Source organism: Carlito syrichta, unplaced genomic scaffold (assembly GCF_000164805.1).
Source record: "Carlito syrichta isolate Samal-C Ts95f unplaced genomic scaffold, Tarsius_syrichta-2.0.1 Scaffold292232, whole genome shotgun sequence".
In the NCBI taxonomy this organism is placed as follows: Eukaryota; Metazoa; Chordata; class Mammalia; order Primates; family Tarsiidae; genus Carlito; species Carlito syrichta.
In genome coordinates this window covers 1-5,780 of record NW_007236328.1, presented here as the reverse complement: position 1 = coordinate 5,780, position 5,780 = coordinate 1, and positions in this window count along the sequence as shown.

Sequence of the window (5,780 nt, the reverse complement as noted above, 5' to 3'; positions counted from 1 at the left end):
GGACTTATGTATGCTTCCATTTCTTTCTACTAGTGGTTTTTTCTCTGGCCAATGTGTAGATTCTTCATACACGTTGAATATGTCAGTCTTCTGCCAAAGAATCAGGATCCTTCTACATATCTTTGGAGTACTTTCTTTATGTGTATTTCCTTCCTTCCTAGTGTTTTTGCCTCACAAGGTCTAATCATAGTAGCCTGCCTGAACTCTGAAGTGTGTCTCTTCAATTGAGTAAGGCCACTGAGTTCTGGGGTTTCTTCCCTCTGTACTATTGTTTGAAACCTCTTCAGGCAGCAAGCTGGTGTATGAATAGGGCTCATCTCTTTTGTTTTTCTTCTCTCAGGCATTGTTTTCCTGTGCCACTTATTGTCCATTGTCTGAAAACTGTTGTTTATATATTTTGTCCGGTTTTCTATTGTTTCATACAGAAGGGCAAATTCAGCCCCTGTTATTCCATAGTGATCAGAAATAGAAGCCCTTCATTGTTTATTTTGATGTTCAAATTGTGCTTAATTTGGCCGTCAGGAGCCTCCTCAAACTGTCTCCTGTGTCCTGTTGACATGTAAGTCTTTCCTTTCTCTAATAGTGACAAAGCTGGTTCTCATGATTCACAATATATTTACAAATGTACTCAACCCTAGTATATATCCAGGTTAGTTTCAGAATTGCTCTGTGTTATCTCTACAAAACCGAAATCTACTAGCCAAAGGAGTCAGTAATTGTTTAGAGCTTTTTTATTTATATATAGCCTGAGGGCACATGGCTTTAAAACTGTGTTTGGAAGTTACCTGGGATAATAACAGCTCAAATCGCAGAGCAAGGACTTGTAAAAATCCTCCCTAAGAGCAGTAAGTAAACAGTTCAAACTATCAGAATCAACGTTTTCAGAACTCTAGAATTAACCAAAGGCTTGCAGCAATCCAGAGAGCATTTACTCAAGAAAAATGTTTGAATCTTGGATCTTGAATCTGAATCTGAATCTTGATCAGAACAGTGACCATTGCTAATTCTTGCCCTGCTTCCATCCTCTCCTTTCCGGATCTATGGTAGCCGTAAAAATCAACAGCCAATAGTTAGAGTGCAAACCAGCAGCCTGGCAACCACTGAAGGGAGTTCAGAACAGGGCTGGAGTTTCTTCAAAGACACATTCCGTGAGAACTGTCGTTATGGACCTGTCTGATGGTTCACTAGACAACTCCACACACAAGGCTGTCTTTATTTCATCTGAGTCAGAGCTTACCCGTTGTGAAAAGCCTTTTCCCTGAGATTACTTTTCAAATACAGTTAGAGGGAATTGCTTTAACATCAAGACTGCATCAGACAGTGCACAACAGTTGGAGTAAACAGCAAGTTAACCAAAAAGCTTAAAAGGAAATCTGAAGAATGTACTATCTAAAGGGACTTAAATAAATTCTGACATATTTGGGGGGATAAAGGAGATCATGCATATGCATTTGTCCATGTGTACACTCAGGAAAAGCTAATCAGGCCCTAAGGTCTCACTTCTGGCTGACCCTGAGGTGCTGCACAGTAACAAGTGAAGCCTAAAGGGTAGTTATCAACTTTTTGTCTGAGCGGTGAAGGCATGCCCAACACAACGGCGTCTCATCAGAGAAGTATCCCAGGCATTTAATGAAATCTTTGTCCAATTATTAGCACATCACTAAGGTAAATGAATCAGATTTCAGTGGTCATACCCAACAAATAACATAGACTTTGCAAATAAATAGTTCAGAAAAGTCACTAGACAACAAAAAGCAGTAACAACAAACACTGGGGAAGGAGGGAATTCTGATTTACAGAGTTGCATGCTATTTTCAACAAAAAATTATGAGAAAGTATGGTCCATACACTGCGAGAAAAAAAGCAGTCAATAGAAACTCTCTGAGGAAGCTCAGACTTCAGACTTTAAAAAGACATTAGTGGGGAGGGGAGAAAAAAAAGACATTAAAGAAGCTATTTTTAAATATGCTCAAAGAACCAAAGGTTTGAAACTATATCTAGAGAGCTGAAAGAAAGTCTGCAAATAACATCTCACCAAATAGAGCATATCAATAATGAGGTAGAAATTATGAAGAAAAACCAAAAAGAAATTCTAGAGTCCAAAAGTACAATTACCGAAATGAAAAATTCAACAGAATGGCTTAATGGTAGACTTAAATAGGCAGAAGGAAGATGTGCCAAACTTAAAAAAAATAGCTCAATTGAGATTATACAATTCGAGAAAGAGAGGAAAACAAGAATGAACAGATTCTTAGAGAACTGTGAGATGCTATCAAACTGCCAACATAGGCACAATGGGGTCTTATGGGACCCAGAATTTCCACTCATAAATACCCAAGAGAATTGAAAACATGTTTGTATAAAAATGTGACCATGACTATTCATGTAGCATTATTCATAATAGCTAAAACGAGGTTTGTTTTTAAAGGGAACACCAGCAGCGTTCATCAACTGATGACAGGTAAACAAACTGTGGTATATACATACGGTGAAATATTACTCAGGCAGAAAAAGAAATGAAGAATTAATATATACTACAATGTGGACAAACCTTAACATGCAAACTGAAAGGAGCCAATCAAAATATGGTTCTACTTTCATGCAATATCCAAAATAGGTAAATCCATAGAGACTTAAAGTGCAGTAGTCATTGCTAGGAGCTGGTAAAGGGAGGATTACTGAGTATCTGCTAAAAGGTCTAGCATTTCTTTTTGGAAAGATATTCTGGAATTGGATAGTAGTGTTGGTTGTATGGCCTTGGAAATATACAGGAGCTACTGAGCTGTGAACTTTTAAGGGGTGAATATTATGGTATGCATATTATATCTCATTATAAATAATAACAGAGTTATCTAGGTGAAAACTTTGATTTTCCTACTTCTCCAGTATGTGCAGTAGTACTTCATTTGGAATGTAGTGAGTTTCATATGGTTCTGATGATATTTTGTTTTAATGATTTTTCTCCATCCGTGGTTTCTTTTCCTGGTTGGTAGTTTTATGTTTATGTATGTGAAACATTAACACTCTTCCATAAGTCAGAGCTATGCAAAACAATATATCCAGAGATGGCAACTTCCTCCTTCCCATTGTTTCTGCTCTTTCCACCCCATCCCCAGTAGATAGTCAATACCTGGTAAATCCTTCCTGTGTTTGCACAGATCAACAAATACTTACCTGTTTTCTTATTTCCTCTTCTTTCTTACATAAAAACTAGCATGCCTTTGATGTTTAGCTGAATTTTGCTTTTTTCATTTAAAAATAAACCTTGGCAATCACTGCAGATTTGTTCACAGAGATCTTTCTCATTTAGAAAACAAAAAACTATAACTCTCCATTGGGTAAATGTGTAAGAATTTATTCAGCCATTCCTCTATGTATGAATGTATAGATTATGTTCCATGTTTTTCAGTTACAAATAATTACAAAGAAAATATGAAAAAATAGGATGTCTTTTCATATTGTTGGGGGTATTCATATATATTTTGGTATAAACTCCTAGAAGTGGAAATGTTGTGTCAGAAGGTAAGTACATATGGAAAATGTGTCAAAAACTGCCAAATTCTGCCCTTGAAGGCTGTACCAGTTTGTGTGCCCACCACAGTATAAGAGAGGCCTATTATCCCACGCCTCACCAAGAGTATGGTATTATGCCTGTTCGTTTTTGGCAGTAAGGTGAATGAAAAATGTTACTTCGGTGTAATTTGACTATCACTATGGGTATAATTGAATACTTTTTCATGTGTAAGGACCGTTTTGTAATCAATTTTTGTGAATTTTATGTCTTTTACCCATTCTTTTCATTGTTGCGGGTATTTCTCCCCTCCTAATTTTTAAGCTTTCTTATAAGGGATACTAACCCTTTATCTGTTATGTGTATTACCAATATTGTTTCCAATCTGTCAGTTGCCTTTTGATTTCATGTTGTTTATTTTTCTATGATGTTTGGGTTTTTTGCCTTTATTTTTTCCATGTAGTCAGATATATAAGTTTCCCTTTTTTATTTCATTTTTGCAAATGGATTGAGAATAGTAGAAAATCTTTCTCTAATGCAGTTTGTTTGCTACTTTATCTGATGTTAGTATTGCTGCCCTTGCTTTTTCATTGTTTCCATTTGCCTGGAATATCTTTAGTTTTCCCTTTATTCTCAGATCTTCGGAGTCACTCTGCTTTAGGTATGTCATTTAAACAGAGCATATGGTTGAGTCTTCATGAGCTGAACTGAGGCTCTTTTCTAATTAATAAGTCAATTGAGCCGTTTCACATTTGTTAAGACGAATATGTTTGCTCTCGACCGTTGTCAGTTCTTGTGTTATAATTAGACCTAATAGATTTAGTCCATTTCTCTTCATGTGTTTACTGTGTTTTAAAAAATAGGTATTTAGGAAGGTTTATATTTATGTTGTGGTTATCCTTGCGCTTATGCCTTTTTCAATGTCCTTAGTGCCCCCTATTTTTTTTATCTAGAATATATTGTTCATCTTTACTGACATCTTTTAACTTGTTGCCTAAACACCAGCTAATGAGTTTCTTCTTTCCTCTCTTCATTGTCTTTCCCCTCTCGTTTTTAGTTGCATTATTTTTAATTCATCAGAACATACAGCACATAACATAGAGCATTATCATAGCACGTTCTATCCTGTTGTCACTTTAATTTTATCTTAGGTTGGCAATTATGTATATTAAATGGGCCGGGCACTGTGGCTCACACCTGTAATCCCAGCAGTTTGAGAGGCTGAGGCAAGAGCATTGCTTGAACCCAGGAGATCAAGCCCAGCCTGAGCAACATAGTGCAACCTTGTTTCTACAAAAAAGCAAAAACTTAGCCAGACATGATAGCAAATGCGCGTAGTCTCAGCTACTCGAGTCGCTGATGTGGCAGGATCAAGGCTGCCCTCTAGCCTGCACGACAGAGTGAGACCCAACTCAGAAAAATATATTAAATGGTAAATTGCTGAAGCTTCCCCAGACATTTTTTGTTTTGATAAAGTTCATTTTCTAGCATATTTCTCTGAAGAGCCATGGAAAGAACTTTTGGAGTTCTTGATATTTAAAATATTGTCTGTGGTTTTGATCCTGTGGCTAGATTTGGGGATTGTGATTTCCTGCCCCTCTTCCTTGTGGCAACTAAACCCTTCATTGTGCATTTGGTGAATATTTTTCAGGAGAGTTTCTTGCCTCTCTCCCAGATAGGAGATCTATCCAACAGTCTGGGTGCAGGATACTTCTGTCCCTCCTGGGATACAGGATATTTTTTTCCTTTTACCCTTCCTCGAGCTGCAGTGAGTCTTCATCTGTGTCCTGGGTGACAGTGTTTAGTGTCCTTGCAGTGACTTGAGACTTAACTTTTTTCAGTCGAGGAGAAGGGGACTGGTGAGGTTTTGAGTTTTTCGTACAGTAGCAGCTTCTTCTTTTTAAGGCCTACATCATCAAGGCAGGTTTTATCTCTACTCCGTCTCCTGTATTTCACCTGAGTGTACAGTGTAGGCTCATTTCATGAACCCAGGAGTGGATGTAAACTTCCTGTATGACTGCAACTCCCAGGGCTTTATAATCTCAGGTTAGCCTACACTCGACTGTGGCAATTCATCAAAAAGTTTAGTCAAATGTGTCTTACTTCTGTGGCAACCGATCTTTGTCCTGTGCTATCACAAGTAAGCCAGTGCTCATATTTCACTCCTAGGAGGTGCCTGTGCTGCCCTAGATCTCTGGCTGCCTGGTTTTCTCACCATGTCATCTCTCTGGTGGGTTTAAGAAAAGTTATGATTTGGGGTTTTTTTCCC